Consider the following 18,642-nt stretch of genomic DNA (forward strand, 5'->3'; position numbering starts at 1 on the left):
ACCATTATGACTGCTTATAGTGTGCAAAAGGTATACTTTGTGGTTTGCTTTATAGTTCTCCATCCTGTAAGTATACCCTTATTATGTCCTTGCCATAGGTGAGAGAGCTGTGATGTGCTCCCATATATTCCCTTGACTGGACAACCAGACCTACTCTGAGCACTGGGGAGTGCACCTGCCGAGCAGCATGTCCATAGCTTAAAAGGACCTATACAGGCTAATCACTTTACTGTTCTATATAATATATCATCTAGACAGCAAAATGTCTTTTGAAGAATATACAATATTTCAAAGAAGTCAAAATATTACTATGTAAGTATTTAAAAAAGAATGGTTWTAGATTCTGTTTTGGTTTCAAGTTAGTGGAGAACTTACTTGCACTAATGGAGGASTATGTGCTTTTGAAAACATAGGACATTCCTCCTACTGAATAAATGACAGCTACAAAGGTTTTATTAGAAACAGCTACAAATAATAATAAAAAAAATAAGGGTGAGCRCTTTGGTCAAGGACCAGCTATCAAGAACAAATGCACACCGCTAACCTAGGAAGACCTGACCTACCTTATTTTGTGTTGTATATAATATGCCAATTATTTTCACGTTTTGGGACCTTGTATTTATAGATACAGAGATAGTCTCAAGTTTAAAAGGGATATTTATTAGCTTTAGAGTATATTTATAGGTGCAGAACATACCAAATCCCAAGGGTATTATATGCTTCATGTCCCCACTTCCGTTTCTCAACCCTGTTTTCAAAAAATCCTTGCTGGATCATCTATTTTGGCTCATTTTGCTCAGTGTGCCATGGGAAAGCCTACTACATAGGGCTCCTACTCCCCTGCCTGAACCTGTCTACTTCTGCCATACTGGCTTTGAGCTGTGAAAACTCAATTGTATTTGATGTCCTATGCAAAAGTAAATCGACCTCCTACTCAGCTACATTCTCTACAAAAATCCTCTCTCATAGAAAATTCACCACTGTTAACTGTGTCATCTAATATACAGTCATGCATCCATTAAATTAAAATGAGAAAGAGTAAAAGGGTACTGCTTTTTATAGAGGTCTACAGGTCATCTGGTGCAGCTTGTATCTGATTTGTGCCATTTATTCTGACTGCTCATGACAAGATCACATTTTCCTTAGTATGCTGTATAGCACTGAGCACTTTACAAAGTAAACAGTAAAACACTGCTGAAGTCAAGGCTTTGGAAGAAACTAGGGAATGCTTCCATAAATTTTAAAACAATTCTTGGGTTATCTCAGGATTATTAGGTTGTATTTATTTTAGACAGAAAAATAAAACAAAAATACAAATTGAATAACATTCTTATTATGCTTTCCTAATTTAAATTTTGATTGCAGTCTAAAAGACCCTTGCGCTTTTAGATGTGATCTCAAAGAATTAAGAATGTCTCCTAATTGCTTCAGAGACACAAATATGCGAAAAAAATGAATTATTAGTTTTCAAATGATTACTAAGGAGAAAGTGAAGTTTTTCATTTTATTTTATTATGCTCATGAAAATGAGAAGAGTTGAAGAGACTTTTGCAATAGATTAAAGGAAATATTCTCTCCATTTCTTTAGGGAAAAATAGGCTCACAGTTTCCTTCTTTTATACAGTACATCTTAGCTGAAATATAGAATGGCTCAAGTTATGCAGACTCAGACAAGATTAAAAACAGCCTGCAAATTTGCAGATTGTTTAATCATCTGAAACATTGCCCGAGGAATATTGTATAATATTTAACTAACCAAATATATTAGAAAAATTTTGTCTTATCATAGTTAACTGGTCAAATTCTTTCTGAACTGGAGGTGCTGAGATTATATGCATAGAAATTGATCAAACTAATGAATCTTTCACTGAAACAGCCCCCCAGAATAATGAGAAAGAGTAACTCCTTCTGCAAAGCTTCTCCGTGGTCTCACCGRTGGGTCACTTCTTGTCTGTGATTGTCATGTTTATGTCTCCCTTCCCAAAACACCTTTAGTGAAACACCAATATCGTCACTTGCTGCTAACCAAAGAACTATGGGACACTGATGTACAAATCCAGAGTTCCATGTAGAAAGCTGTTCTCCTCACAGAGATCATCCTTATTATTCTGTAGCCAAAAGCAGTTGGGCTTTTTCCATAACCAAATCCACACGTAAACATAAGAATAAAGCATATGTTTGTTCTGCTTTTTAGTTATTGGAAAATCAATCTCTTTGTGAATCCTCTGATAGAGGACAGATCAATTATTTTTTCTTTCTCTTCATGCAGAGAATATCAAATTTGGAGGAATAAGTACACTGGTCAACTATTTAGCAGGCAAAGCATAACASTCTAGTTTCTGTCTTTGATTCTCTGCACAATTTTGGATACAATAGTTTATCCACAGAACTATCAAGGCAAAGACTGAATCCCAGCTTTKTTTCCCGGACAACTCCATGTCAGAATACAAACATTCTTCCTTCGCTCTCATTTGTGATACTGTAACATACACAATGATGTAAGGCTAAAAAATCTAGCTGCACCTATGTGTGAATAGTAGATTACTGAATGCAGTACTGCATCAGTATAACACCATGAACTTGAAATGCTGTATTAACAAGGCCTTATTACACTGCGGTTATAATTTAAAGACAATCACTCACCTTATAAAGGAGTAACTTATTTTGTTAGGTTTGTCTAGTTTGAGATTTTCCCCARTTTGATGAAATATCAGCATCTCCAAGATTTTTTTTCATCTTTTATAAGGAAATGAGCTTTGTAACTTACTGAAAAAAATGAGTATCAATAATTTCAGAATGTTTTGCTTGAAAACTGATTTTCTGATGAGAGTCAGAATTGAAAATTTAAAGATCAGAAATACATTGATCAGCCTGAATATATACACACTAGGATATGCATTACCTAAGAGTAAGAGTTTATGTAAGAGCTTTTTAGTAGGGGGTGTTTACCTGGGAAATTATTCAACTAGAAATCAATGGAAAATTATGCTAAATCAACAAAATATTATCTCTCAGTTCTTTTAAGGGATTGGAAGAACTGCACCTTCTTATATACAACCTGAACTTAGTCCATTGACTTCCATAAATAACTTTGTTTTCTATCATGTTTCTGTTGAAGCCTTCAGAACCCTCTCCTGCAGAGGAATTAAGATATGGGTAAATTAGATGACAGTAAGAAATAAGAGCCTTTGCTTCTGTGTTCATTAAAATCAGAAGGTAGRGTTCAGGTAACTATTGCAAAGATTTTTCTGACTTTCTTTGTATTGTAAGTATACACTCACCAGCATATAATAAAAACACTCAGAGATAAGCTTTGTCCTGTTCAAGTGAGAGTATATCAGCCTTTTTTATATGCAAAGTTTTTTATATATTATTATTTGGGAATAACATTTTTCAGGCTTGCATATTTACATTCCATTTTTCCTACTATTCTGCCTGTCATTTTAACTTGCCTTTTGAATTATATTTTTGATCATGCAATGTRTACTGCAGAGAATTTAAATGAATTCTCTTTATTTGAGTCTGTTCTACTTCAATAACCATTTTTCAGTGCCTGTTGTTTAGTTTTGAATCTTGGTTCATTCAATGAATSTACAAAGGGTTTATAAACAGAAACACTATATGACAGGTGATTTTTTTTTTAGAATCTATATTTAATGGATATTTAGTTGAACTGTTTTTAAAACATTTAGATATACAATTAGAAGTTGACTTCTGTTTCTTTAAAGTATCTCTGATATATTAAAAGCAAATGAGAAGAAATAATTTGTGTGCTTTTYTTTCAAGTCTCATAAATTATAATGCCTTGAGGGGGATGCATTTTGGGGGCACTTCTGAACTGGCAAACTGCCAGAGCAAGAAAGAAGTTAATAGAACAGYTTGCAAGGGACCCTTCCAATATATCATTCATAAGAGAAGGCCATTGGGAATGAGGAAAAACAGATCTTGGTTCTTGGGACAAAAGGGCAAGATAAAGCAAAAGACTACAGCAGAAAAAGAAATGAGGGAGAGCTAAATAACAAGACAGCATATCATATACTTCTTTGATAAGAATCTTGAGCTTCAGTTCTTTGACTGAATTTAATTTCAGTACTGAGGGTACAAAAAATGAACTAAATATGTCACTCTAAAGAAATACCACACTGTTCAGAGTTAATATCTGTCTTAATATAGAATTTGATGTTTAATGTTTTATTGATGCTATGTTCTATTCTTTTTGTTGATTTCAAATGATGAAATAATGAAAGGTAAATAAACATCACACAAAATTTGTTACCATTTCAGGAGAAAAATATGAAAGGCCAAAATAAGCTGTAGAAGTTCTTATTTTTTGTCTTAGAATTTGGGATATTTTAAATTATTTCAAATTAAATTTTAATTTTATTTTTTTTAATGTTTAATATATATCACACTGGGCAACARGTGTGCTTCTATTGTATTTAGTTTAGAAATTTCCTTGAGGAAAAGTTATATAGTTTTTCAATGTACTTCAGTCATATTGTGCTTCTTTTCATAAAAAAGTCAATCATTTTTCAGACTGTGATTAGCCGTTTTGTGATGAATGAAAACCTGYGTCAGGAAAACATTGATAATAAATCTTTTGCTTTTTTGGTAATAAAGTAGTCATGTTTTACTCATATTCCACATATTTTACATGTTTGTGTCAAATGCCATGACCTTCATYGTCTTATCCTATGACGATTACTTGAGCTATATTGTCTGACCTCTATAAACTTCACTGCAGATGCCAGTGGATGTTGCAGACCAGTGCTTCTTCGGTACCCAAGTTAGAAATGAGTGATGTGACTTCTACCCAGTAGAGGATATACTAGTCTATTTTCCGTTGCAATCCAGAAAATACTGAGAGTGTTCTTTAAAATGTATTTCAAACTAAAGTGCACACCAGCTTGTTACTGTTTTTCAGAGCTGACTTTATGCTGATCACATTCCAATTCCACCAACAGATTAGGGAGGAATTTGCAAGACCTTTTTGGAGGATTCTTTCCCTAAAACCTATTCTCTAGGTTTTACTGTGAAAAGTGTCATCTGACAGCATAATTTTGATGTTGATGCTACAACTTTCCTGCTTTGTTGAACTTAAACATGAGTATTTTTAAAATGCATTGATTTGAGAGGGTATTCATTATGCCTAGCAAAAGTACAGAATGCTAATTACCACATATTACAGCTTAGGGTGTGGGATCCTAACTCTTCACCCTCTAGAAGGGCTTCTGTCATTCTCATGTAACATAAAAGGCATCGAGATGTACTTCAACCCTTGCTCCAGGTAAACATTGTGGAGCACATCTCTCTCTCTTCTTCTTGTAGAACTAAATTTTGCAGCCTATGGTCAAAAACATTCTCACTGAAGTCTGAGAATTTGCTTTGATTGAAACCTATGTGCTTTGATTTGAAGGAGTCTTAGCCCTGACTCTCCTGGCTTGTTTTCATGTGCTTGAGCTGGAGCTTGATATGCACATTAAATAAAATTATATATATATATATATATATAGTACACAATATAATATATATATATATATATATATAATGTGCACATTATGTGTGTGTATGTGCCTGTTTTATATATATATGGCTGAAATGGAAAAGTGCAAGCAATGGAAGATTATGTTTTGAAATACATTTCTTGGTATAATAATAGAAAAGTTTGAAATTTCTCGTGCAACTGTTTTTGCAAAATATCTAAGAAATTAAGAAATTGCAACTATTGCTTTATTAGACGTTTTTGGCAAATTATGTTTTTCTTATTTATTTTGACAATTAAATGTTCTCAGTCTTAAATTTTAATGGTAGCATGTTATAATTCCTGATATGCAGAGAATACTTACAGCATCCAACCTTTTTTTTTGCTTTTAATTTAAAGAAAGAAATCAAGAAAAAGGCTACTCTGTAACATTTCATGGACAGAACCCTTCAAAACTTAGCTTGTGRTCAAAAATATACATTTATACTTGCCAGTTTATATATATATATGCATTGATCACAAACGTTATTCCACTCTCACTTGTGTGTGCTATAAGCAGAAYAGTTTTAAAGTCTTACACGGTAGTGTCAAACTAAAGTTTTAAGAGCTGAAGTGAAATACATCACCGAAGGAAGTAGCGGGGCTGCACTTACTCAGAAACCACCTCCAGCAGTCTGCTAGCACAGTGAACAATTGGAATAAATAAGAGGAAGATCAGGAAATTAGTAATGGGAAATGGAAACTGAATAAGAGACAACCATAATATATCTGACTATATTTTTACTATTTAAAAAAAAAAAAGGGAAAGAAAAAAGAGATGTGGAGAAAGACACACATCTCAGCACTGTTTCATGACTGTATCTATCAATAAACTGACCGCACCACCCTGGTTTGAGGCTACCGACCCTCACAAACACCAAGGCAAGTGTAGGAGATGGCACGGGCAGGATAGTTCCCGGTGACAGCTTGAGTGTTTTGCAGAGGAACAGAATTTGCCCCTGTGAATGCAGCCCATGGCACATCATGCAGTTTGGGATCAGAAAACAAGCACTMTACTATTTTGTTGGTTGCAATAGCATAGCATAGCATAGCATAGTATGGAATAGTATAGTATAGTGTAGACTTACCCCCATAAAGAACACTTTAAAATACTATTTATCAATTAAATCATTCCAAACTGCTAAGAAATTATCTGTCAGTGTGATCTGCTCATAAATCTTCACTTTTTCCACAGAGGAAATCTCTCTTCTAACCCACTTCAAAAACTTCTGCCTTCCTGGTTTCTCTTATTTGAAAGATCCTCTGAAYTTACAGTCAGCCTCCTCAACTCAGAGGTCTTTGCTTCTCTGATCCCTTCTGCGCAGCAACTTCTGCTTCTGTTTCCTTTAWGCATATGAAAAAGCAGAAGCACAGAACACTACTGCAGCTGAGAGTGAGGCAGAAGGACATGTCAGTGAACACTCTATCCTCCTTGCCAAGCTGAACAGAACTGAATGGGAAATAGGTTTGAATTGAGAATAAGAACCACGTTCCAAAAGCTAATTCCGGGTTTTGGAGTCATATAATGTCAGTAGAATTTGGTTTACAATTTTAAATTTGTTTTTCTTTTTTTTGGTTTACAGTCCTTCGGGATTATCAGCACAAACTGAGGAAGCAGGCAGGTAACTAATGTCATGATGTCATCCGTAATCTACAGAGTCAGAAACAATATACTGGGAGTATCAGCTGCTGCGTTCGTGCTAATGTTTTTGCCAGTGTGGCCATAGACGGCTCTCTGGAAAAGAATCATTAAAGTGAGTGAAGGTGGTATATCTACCGAAGGGTGATAAAAGGTGAAGTAGGTGTGATCCATCTTCCTAAARTGTAAAATCCATGTATGTGAGTGTGAGAAGGGAAAAGAAAAGGTAGAGAAGCTGTCTTACTGGCATGCTAACAACCTCTTAAAATAGAGGTCCATTTTCAGGAATTGTAGAGCTCCACATTTTGGTCATATTCAGAGAGATTCTCCTGCCACTCTTGTTGCAAAACAGTCAGGTGTGGGGGCTGGGGTTGCATYTGATGGTATGCACCAATTTCTTGCTTGCATTACACACGCACAAGTAGCAAATAWCCCTTGATCTTCCTCTACCATCACTTATTAATATGCTGCCAGATATCCTAGTAGCACTGGAGAATAGCAGGAAAGAAAGACTTTGTAAAACGTGGGACAAATTTTGAAAATATCAATCATTTGTCAACATACACCAGACACTGACTCAAAATCTCCTGAAGACCTCTTAAATGAAGTATTTGTAATATGAGTGTAAATGCACTTCTGCTTCTCACTTAATTTTTCACTAGGTCACCTAAATTAGCCYCCTGGGTGCCCTCTGTAAATAATAGGGAGAGAGATCCATCCAGAGAAACAAATAGAATGCTAAGATCTTGGAGTGGGAGTAATTAATGTCTGGAATCTAAGATGAATTAATTCTTCAATGTTCTTCTTTAATATATCCTAGAGCTATCTTACTGTCTAATCTATATCCCCAGATGCATCTCTTAATCTTAATCTAAAGTATATCTAAATTAATCCAACAAGATTATGGGAAATAAGAAATAGGATGAGAAAAAGGAAAGTGTCTATCAGTATAAAATGAAGATATATTTGAGGAAATTGATGACATACCATTATAATCCTCTTTTTATGTAAAATAAAACTTCTTTCTGCCTAGAGGTCTTCATTGATATCCTCTTATACATTATTCCAAGGTGAATTTAAGCTGTTATTTTGCACCTGTTACCCTTTGTTGGGAAACAAATTCACTTTGCAAGAAAGCAGTAGATGCTGATTTTTCTAATAATCTAAGCTATCATCTTTAAAAAAATATTCAACAGCTGGTGTGTGATTTATTCTTAGAAAATGAATGATGAATGCATTTAATTTAAAATATAACTTTACTTCAGAAGGAATAGGCATACTTCAAAGAAGAGTTACCTTTGCTATCAGTGAGCTAGACTGTAAAATTTAGATTATATATGGTATATATTAATACAAAACCTCTATGTTATGGTTGAGGCATTAAGAATAGGAATAAATTCTTCAAACTGAACAGAAAAAGTGGCTTTTACATCATCACTAATGGAAAAAGGGGAAACAAAATGCTGATTATTAGAATAGTCAGTGAAATTAGATACGCATTGTTACAGTTAGATCATTTCTGTACTGAAATTTTTAATCTCCTTCACCTTTATAGCACAGACATTTGTGCGTGTAAAGATAAGAGAACAGTGACTGGATGGGCTGTAGGGATTAATTTTTATATATATATATATATTTTTTTTTTACAAAGCTAGTAGCAGATTAAAGAGAGGTTTCTTTCCTGCAGGTCTACTTACATGTTTTATCATGCCTACAGGTGAGAAGATGATGGTGGTGGAGGAGGGGAGATCATTACTGATTTTMTTCTGAAACAGAGATACAGGATGGTGAACATAAGATTTTTTTTTTCGGTTATTGAAACAAATTGCCATAGAACTGTGGTTTGTGAAAAGGTAAGTATGTCTATGTGGCACCTCTGCAATGATCACCATGCTTTTTTTTTTTTTTTCCTGCTGAGCCAATCTTCTCAAGGACCYGTAAGTAGTACTTTTTTTCTAAGGTCCACTTGCTCTTTCTAGCCCATCCTATTCAGTCAGGGCTAATTTCAGAAAAGATGTTACTTTGTCTCAGAAATTAACAACAGCTATGGAGTTAAACAAATCAACATCAAGAATTCATCTTTTATTCATTTTTCAAAGACTCATTTTYTACCTTTAAGACTCCTCTCAGCCTTTACAACCAGAATAGATCCCATGTTCTTTGCAGTCACTGGCATTATCAAATGAATATTTATTCAAGAATATCAGTCTTATTCTTGTTAAAAAAGATAAAGATAGCATAGAAAGCCCATCAATCAGCATAGCTTTAGGTATTCTGTAGTGTATAATGTAACAATTTAGTTCAGAATGATATCTTAATCTTCCTAACAATTCTCAGCAGAAAAATACTTTAACATGGTAAAGGTATTAAAAAGTTGGAATTAAACCCATACATAAATAGTAATTGCTGCGATTCATCCAGAGAAGAATGATTCCTATTTTACAAGGAACTGTTTAAAAATTTTCCTCTATAGTTGAAAAATAACATTGACACGGACTGTGTAGCTGAAAAATCAAACTTAGAGTAAAAAAAAATGCCTTTTTCCTCAGAGACAGTTTTTATGTGGAGGATGTTCTCTCCTACAATCACTAAACATCACAGTTACCTTAATATGTCATTATTTCTAAAATCATCTTATAGTTCTAACAGTTAAAACACTTTTTTTTCCTTTTTTTTTTAATGCTTGATGTTTGTATTACAGTGCATGAACTACATCTTTCCTATGTTTCTGGACTTTACAGTCAGAAGAGCAGGGAGAATTTCATCCTCTCTTACTCTTTTACTTCATTTAAAATGAAAACCCTCCTGTGCTCTTTTTTTAGCCTCTTACGTATAGTGAAAAATTCAGTAGCATCCACTGTTTTTACCAATATTTATTTTTATTTTATAGAAACAGAATATTTATTTTCTAATTGAAGCTAAGACATAATACAATAAAACTTGACTTGCTGGTAATTTCATGCATCTCAATATCRCCTACAGTCTTCCAAAACTCTTTTYCATGTCCAGTAGATTTAAAAAACCCTGATATAAAATATTCTTGATATCTAGGGCAAATGAACATTATAWTGTGTTATGTTATTAACTGTCCTTTCCATTATTTTGTTAGATTACTTCCCACACTGCTGCAAATAACAGAATGAATTTTCTAAATAAAATATTAAAATATTAAAAATATATGAAGAAATTATTACACGTCAGATAAAATTGTGATTATTTTCAAGGGAGGATTTTATTTACTTTCTGTTAAGGAAGTGAGGTATTTTTAAATCAGTTGGAACAGCACTAGCTATACATTTTGAGGCTACTGTAAGATTTTTTGMTGGAAAACTTACATATTCATAAATGGTTTATTTATCTACTTACATATTTGGCACCATACACAGTCATTACTTAAATTGACCATGATACTAAATCCTCTCTCCTGACRTCAAACATCATGGTTTACCAAAACAGAATAAATCATCTTTTTCTAACTTAACATAATAAATACAGGAAATTTGATGATATATGATTAACCCTCCCCCCCTTCTTTTCAGAGCATCAATACTTTTATTGCTTTGAAGGGTCAGTTACTGAGTACTTGTGCAAGCACTAAGAACAATTAGATGCCTGAAGCTGCTCAACTTCCATTTCTTCTAGAGAAAAATCCATTCAATAGAAGCATTTCACAAGAAGCTGAGTTCTCTCAAGGAATAATGTGGCTTCTGACATTTAAGTAGGTCTACCACGTTACCTGTGGTCTTATTAGAGTAGTCTGAGTGCGTGGTAATTAGGTTATAAAATGGATATCTTGCATATCATGTTTGAAACCCCAACCCTTAACTGCACAAGAAGTCAAAACTGCTATAGCTAGTATATTCATGGTAACCTGAGGGTTCCTAAAAAGTCAGTTTCTGAAATACTCTTCTGGTCTGCTTGGCTCTTGTTTACTAGTTGGATTTAAACACTCTCACATTCATTGTCATAGTATTCATGACTTTTATTTCCTTTCCATAAATCCTGACAAGATAAAAACATTAATTGCAAGTTGAATAGTAAAAATCCCTACAGTCATCATCTCCTTACTTGCCCTACCTTCCCCCCCCCCCCCAAAAAAAAAAAAAAAAMMAAAAAAMACATATACTCCTGATTTAATGGTGGCGTCTTTGGTATTTGGGAAATGCAAGTGAGAAAGGAATAACAGCATCAACAACAATAAAAAAGAAGACTGAATGATGTATGAAAGTCTTTTGGGTACAGAGATACTGTGAGTCCTTGGGACACAAGCCATCTTCTGCTCCTTGTTTATATTACAGCTAACACAACAGTCCATGACTGGAGTTCCAAAGCACTACTATCATCAAAGAGGCAAAGAGGTAATCAATAAATTAATAATTAACGTAACAGCAACAAATAGGGAGACATGACAGAAAATGRTGTTTAATCATTAAATAGTAGACTCATTCGAGCAATCTGGCATTAATATGAAGTTTTACATGAAACAGTGGTAACATATATACAGTATAAATAAAATTTTCAAAATATTCCTATATCAGAGGAGTCAGACTATTCAAAGAAGAGGCAYACAGAAATATACAAGCATTTATTTTGTTTTGTTGTAAACAACAACAAAAAAAATCCATAGAGCCATAACAGTTGCTGAAATGCTAACAGAAGTTGTAGTTAATCTAACACCTCTCAAACATAGCCTTATGTGAGGTGGAAACATAACTTTTAATTAATTCTCCATATATAAATTACTTCTACCTCAATGAAAGGCAACTGCATTTTGGGTAAAATGATTTTTTTACAAGCTTGAGCTTAAAAATTGTATTTTTACTTTAGAGATTATTTGTATTTCCTCATGTATACTCAAACACTCTTATTAATGGTCCCTAAGTTTTCTCGCATTTAGAGAAAAATATACTTCTGTAAAATAACTTTGTAGAGTAAAATAACTTTGTTTTAGACCTATCCAGTGCACCTAGGGCTTTGTTAATGGCAAATGTAGCACAAAGATTGCTTTGAGGTTTTTTCCATATGACATCCCTTTTCATATGTCCCAGAAGAGATTTGCCTATTTTGGGAATGCGTAGAATGACTGATGTGTGTCCACTGCAATGATTTAATTTTTACTTGCTATTAGCCTGTCATTCCTGTTATTTCTTATTTTTACTAAAATGAAGAATTATGAATGTATTTAATCACGTCCCATTTTTTTCTTCAGAATGATTTTTCGATGTGCTTTTATCACCTTCAGTTCTAGTTCTGTCTTCTGATGGGTTTACATCTTATCCTGCCTTGCCATTATCTGAACATATAAGTATTCAGATTGCTAATGGAAACATCAAATTATAATCATAGCCAGGCTAGAACACAGAATAAAATCACACAATTATTCTTCCAATTTCATTGCAAAACACAGAGAATAAACTATATACCAAATAACACACTACTAACCGGTTGGACACCCATTTACTAGCCCATGCCAAAATAACTCCCATATTTTTCCTTTCTTTCAACTTATTTCATTTGAAATTGTTTTCTAAGATGAGTCCAAACTCATAAATAGTTATCATTTTAAAAATGGATTTTTCATGAATAAGTAAATGATTCAAACATACATAGCTATATTTACAACAGCAAAATCAGTCAACTGAATGAAGCATTAGTTGTCACTTTTTCATTCATCTGTCATCACCATCAAAATTCAGTATTTCTTCCTGTCCTCTTTTGCTAGTGGAAAGATTTATTTGTAGTCAGATGACTGTTTTGAAATAAAATGCCTATGAAAACTGTCTTTTTTTTAAAAAAAATCTCATTTTTATATTAAACGTTAGCTATTAAAATATGGAAAGTTATACGGCTGCTTGTTATAATAGTAGCAACTAACAATATATCCCACGCTTTAAGCATTCAGTAAATGTTTTGTGTTCACATTAAAATGTCCAAATTAGATTTTCACCTCTTCATTCCAAAAGGAAAAGTTTTGCTTCAGAACTGATACCAAATAAATATTTTATTATATAAAACTAGGTTGTAGTAAACCATCATTACTACATATAAGGAAATAAATCCAGAAATATTTGTAACAAGGTGACACATTCAATAACAAATTAATAGCATTTAATAGCATTAATAGCATTTAAACTGTCTTTTGTAKTAAATTGACTTTACCATAATAGTCAGAAACACAGCACTATCTCATATTCTTAAACAACTGAGATTACAGAACTCTAGTTCTACATACAAAGGAGATCTACGGAAGTTTTAGGGGAAAAAATGATCAGTTTAAGCCTCAGTATTGTGAAAGCCYCTTTCCTAAATAGAGTCAGTGATTCATAAAAAAAGTGAAATATAATCCCAGTGGGAGTAAAGAAGGAAAAAAAGTAAGGAAGAAATGGAAGAAATAAAATATTTTAACACAATTATTAGCACTCTTAAAAGATAAAGCAATTTATTGAGTTTATCGTGGTTATGGAAGTACTAAAAATAACTGAAAACATAATTTGAGGTAGGCAGCATATTCATATTTTACTAAGCTCCTAACKAAACATTTTTTTTTTWAAAAAATCCTTTCCTAAGATTTCAAATATTTTTTATTTAGTCCACAAGTAGAGACTTTTACATGATTTTTATGTTCTTAACAATTTGCTCTTCTGAGTTTCTTCTCTTAGGAGAGCAGATTCTGTCTCCTTAGGGAGGTGAACAAAACTGCCTCAATCTTAGCTCCAGAAGAACATACTATTTCACTTGCAAAGGCTAGACTTTGGAATATCTTTATTTTGAAGATGTTTCTATAACATATTAGTTATGATTATTCTTTCTCTTCAATGACTTAGTAGTTTTACTGAGAAACCGTTTTGCAATAGTGAATGTATAGCAGAGTCCCAGTGAAATCACTTAAAATTCTCTGTATCACACCTAAAAAGGCTTTCCTGTAGAAATATGCAGTAACCATTTCAYTAGCTCTTATTCTGTATGACCTAAATAATTCGGTAACCATTTTATGATGATAAGTATGATTAAAATAAGCTGCTAAAAAACATTTTGTCYCAGTGCCAGCACATTCTCCTGATATGGTTCATTGTCCGTTTTTTGTGATTTTACCTAGCAAATGCTCAAATCAGGTTCCCATGAGCCWCTTGTTTAGATTTTTGAAATCATTTTTGATATTTAAGTCTCAGTTTAGAACTCAAGAAATAAACGCCAAATACCTCTCCTATTTCCTTCTTCCCTTGGGACAAGCTAGGYGGACTTAAATGGTCACTCTTAACCAAGAAGCTACTACCAGTGGGCTATTTGTTCATCCTGCTTCCTAGCTAAGATGCAATCCCTGAAATAGATTAGAAGCTCTCATACATTACCTCATCCTGGAGCAGTGAATAACTTTAACACTAGATTTCACATTGGTTTAATGTGGAGCAAATGTTCACATTTGCTCCTGCAGCTTGCTATTCTTCTCCTGCTCACTTCCCATCAGAGCAGAACTTCRCATTGCAAAAATCTGGGGAGAAGGCCCCCCAAGGGGAGCTGTAAGATGTAAAGCTTCGACTGACCTTGAAAACTCTGATTCTTCAAAGCAATCTGTGAGGGCAGACTTTAGGCCCAGGAAGTAAACCAGATTTTCCCTGAAATCAGGACTTTGCTAATCTAGAACAAAGTGCAGGACATAAATATATTTAAAATGGTTTTTATGAAAGCAAAATTTTATGAATGCACTAGAAATGTATTTTTCTTCTTTGCYCTATTGCCTGATTAATAATAATAAGGTCTATCTTTGGGAAGAGGAAATAACCCCAGCAGATTACACTTAATTAATGCATCTTTTTTAATTGTTATATTGTTTGTATTACTTTGCCCCATTTTAGAGAGTAGACCCATTATTTCGTAGGCTAATTGGATTTCTATTTATTTGGAATAATTTCTCACGTGTTATACATTTCTTCTTTTGATATTCTTATGACCTTGTCACTAGTAAATATTTCTGTAAAACCAAGATCATCACTTAAAAGTGTTTTTGTTTTACCTATATTTCTTCACATGAGAAAGAGTTTGTTGTGGAACACTATCTACTGGTAGAAAAGAACCATTTGTTTAGCTGAAAGAACTGAGAGTAATTTTTGTGTGTGTGTGTGCACTTTGGTAACATCGTGAAGAGGCATAATTACATTTGGCCTTGAATATTTTCACAATGGCAATACAAATCCTGTCAGATTAACAAAGTCCTAAATTTTGATGACTCCCTAAAGTGAAGATTAAAAATGTCATATTCCTAATATATTATGAAGCACTGTACAGCTTTATATTGCTATAGGGCTTTGAAATAACCTGAGAAAAATTAATCTGAAAACTGTCTCATCACTGTTATCAACATAAGATTATAAATTACAGAATGCTTTGTCAAGTCCTTCAAGACATTTATTGCATACATTTATTTATAATAAATTCCTGTAATTCCTAACATATGGAGCCATGCCACTTGAGCTTTGCAATTCAGAACTAGTTGAAGAATACTATGCTGATCTTCTAATCTTTCTCAACTATAGATATCCGTAACGTATTTTTGAGATCATGGATAAATTAGCTAATTTGTTTAGAAGTCAGTTATCAACAGAGGATAATTCTTTGGTTTCACAAATGTGTAAAAGAGCAAATCATCCTTGTTAAAAGCAATATGTGAATAACAGATGTACAGAGCTCCAAGGTACTACAAAGTAATTACGATGAATAAGCACCTGTGCACTACTTAAATGATTCTATCGGAAGCATCTATTTGAATATCTTAGGAAAAAATGCTGTAAGGATGTTGAGCAGTAAGACAGTAATAGCTTAAACCTAAAAAAAGGAATTTGAGAAGGTGCCAAGAATGAATAAATAAGATGACAAAGTATCTAATTAAAAAAAAAAAAAAACTATTCTTGATTCAAACATTTCTATTATCTCTATGGCATTACATGAATTTAAGTTTCCAAAACACTGTGAAAAATATAGGGAAAATATTTATTCAAAACATTTAGGTTGGAATAACTGGTCAGTTTGAGGACTTATAATACTTTGTACCACTTGCAGGTCTGAGTTATTAAGGAACTACTGCCTATTAAATTATTAATTGWCTGCAAATCTTTCCATAGGTAACAAGTTAGTAATTGAATAATTTAACTAATGCTGATTCAGGTGAACATTTAACTATGGTTTGACTTTCAAGMCTGTCTGATTTAGACTGCACTGGAAATATCGCAAGAACCATCTGTCTTACATGGATCTGGTATCACCTTCTCAGTCAGGATTTGTAAGTGTGTTGTAATATTTTAAGGTAAACCACATGATTAACATGAAGCTTCAAAGTTTAGCATATTGATTTTGGGGTTCAATGATAATAATATGGCTGAGAGACCCCATTTTCACATCATTGATCTGACTTTGGTCAAAAAATTCAAAACAATTAATTTCTCATTTTTTTCAGCAATACTTGAAAATTAATTTCATAGCCAGAAAGAGATGAGACAGCATCATGACCGCAGTGACTTTAAAAACTTAGCTGAATATCTGACTATTCAAAGTTGCCCATTTCAAAAGTTTTGAAGAAGGGTTATTTTTAACGGAGATTGCCTGAATAGAACATAGTTGTTTTAAAGCTCCCAGACCGTATGAGAACACAATTATGCACTTTTATGAATGTATTCGTAGTATTGTTCACACAGTGAAGTTTACAATATGTGCAGCATTCATAAGGTGTGAAAGATAAATGCTAYCCTTATAGCTATATCTGAAAACAACATAGAGCATTAAATCTTTATAAAACTTGTTTGTTGTTCCTTCAGAGTAGACAACAGATAACAACATTTTGCTGCAGTAGGTCTGCTTCTCTATTAAACAAAATGCTGCAATTTTTACAACAAAACTTTTGGATTTTGTTTTGTCTCCTTTCCATTCACTCTTATTCCTCTATGGTGCCTGCAGATTCACAGACTCACAGAATGGTTGAGGTTGGAAGAGACCTCTGGAGATCATCTAGTCTAAACCCACTGCTCAAGCAAGGTCACTTATGGCAGCTTGCCCAGGATTGTGTCCAGGCACTCCCCAGTCCAAAGGAAGGGGACTCCACAATTTCTTTTGGCAATGTTATGTCCTTATTTTCAGACAGAAYTTCCTGCATTTCGGTTTGTGACTGTTACTTTCATCCTATTGCTGGGCAACACTGGGAAAAGACTGGTCCCATCCTCTTCACACCTCCGCATCAGATATTTGYATAAATTGATAAGATCCCCTGTCAGTCTTCTCTTCCCCAGGATAAACAGGCCCAGCTCTCACAGCCTTTCCTCGAATGAGATGCTGCAGTCCCTTAATCATCTTCACCGAAGTGAGGCCCTTCACTGGCCTCACTCCAGCATCTCCATGTCTCTCTTGTACTGTGGAGCCCAGAACTGGACACACTACTCCAGCTGCAGCCTTGTCAGAGCTAAGTAGAGGAGAAGGATCCTTTGACCTGCTGACAATGCTTAGCCTCATGTGGCCCAGGATACCATTGGTCTTCTTGGCTACAAGGACACATTACTGGCTATTGATCAACCTGTTGTTCACCAAGATTCCCATGGCCTTCTCTGCAGAGCTGCTTTCCAGCAGGTCAGCCCCAAGCCTGTGCTTGTGCATGGGGTTATTCCTGCCAATGTGCAGGACTCTGCACTTCCCTTGATTGAACTTCACAAGGTTCCTCTCTGCCCATCTGTCCAGCCTGTCCAGGTCCCTCTGAATGCAGCACAGCCCTCTGGTGCAGCAGCCACTCCTCCTGGTTTCATCAGCAAACTTGCTGAGGATGCACTCTRTCCTTCCTCCAGGTCATTGATGGCTAAGTTGAGCACAACCCAGTATTGACCCCTGGGGGACATTGCTAGCTCTAGGCCTCCAATCAGACTTTGTGCCACTGACAACCCTCTAAGATCTACCTTTCAGTTAGTTTTCAATCCACCTCAATGTCTGCTCATCTAGCCCACACTTCCTGAGCATGCCTAAGAAGATGTTATGGGCATTAAAAGCCTTACTGAAGTCAAGGTAGACAACATCCACTGCTCTCCTCTCACCTACCCAGCCAGTCGTTCCCTCATAGAAGACTATCAGGTTTATTAAGCATGATTTCTTTTTTTATCACATCCATGCTGACTGCTCTCCAGCACCTTCTTTATCTTCATATGCTTGGAGATGACATTCAGAATGAGCTGTTACATCACCTTGCCAGGGATCAAGGTGAGAATGACTGGCCTGTAGTTCCTCTGGTTCTCCTTCTTGCCCTTTTTGAAGACTAGAGTAACATTTGCTTTCTTCCAGTCCTCAGGCACTTCTCCTAGTTCCTACGACCTTTCAGCCTGATATCAGCTAGCTCTTGTGGGTGTTTTTCCATCTTACCAGTAAAGATGCAGGTGAAGAAGATATTCAGTATCTCTCTCTATCCTTTTTCACCAGRTCCCTGCCCCATTCAGCAGCAGGCCCACATTTCCCCTRG

The sequence above is a fragment of the Rhea americana genome, unplaced genomic scaffold, assembly GCF_003343005.1.
Source record: "Rhea americana isolate MKP2758 unplaced genomic scaffold, rheAme1 scaffold_56, whole genome shotgun sequence".
In the NCBI taxonomy this organism is placed as follows: Eukaryota; Metazoa; Chordata; class Aves; order Rheiformes; family Rheidae; genus Rhea; species Rhea americana.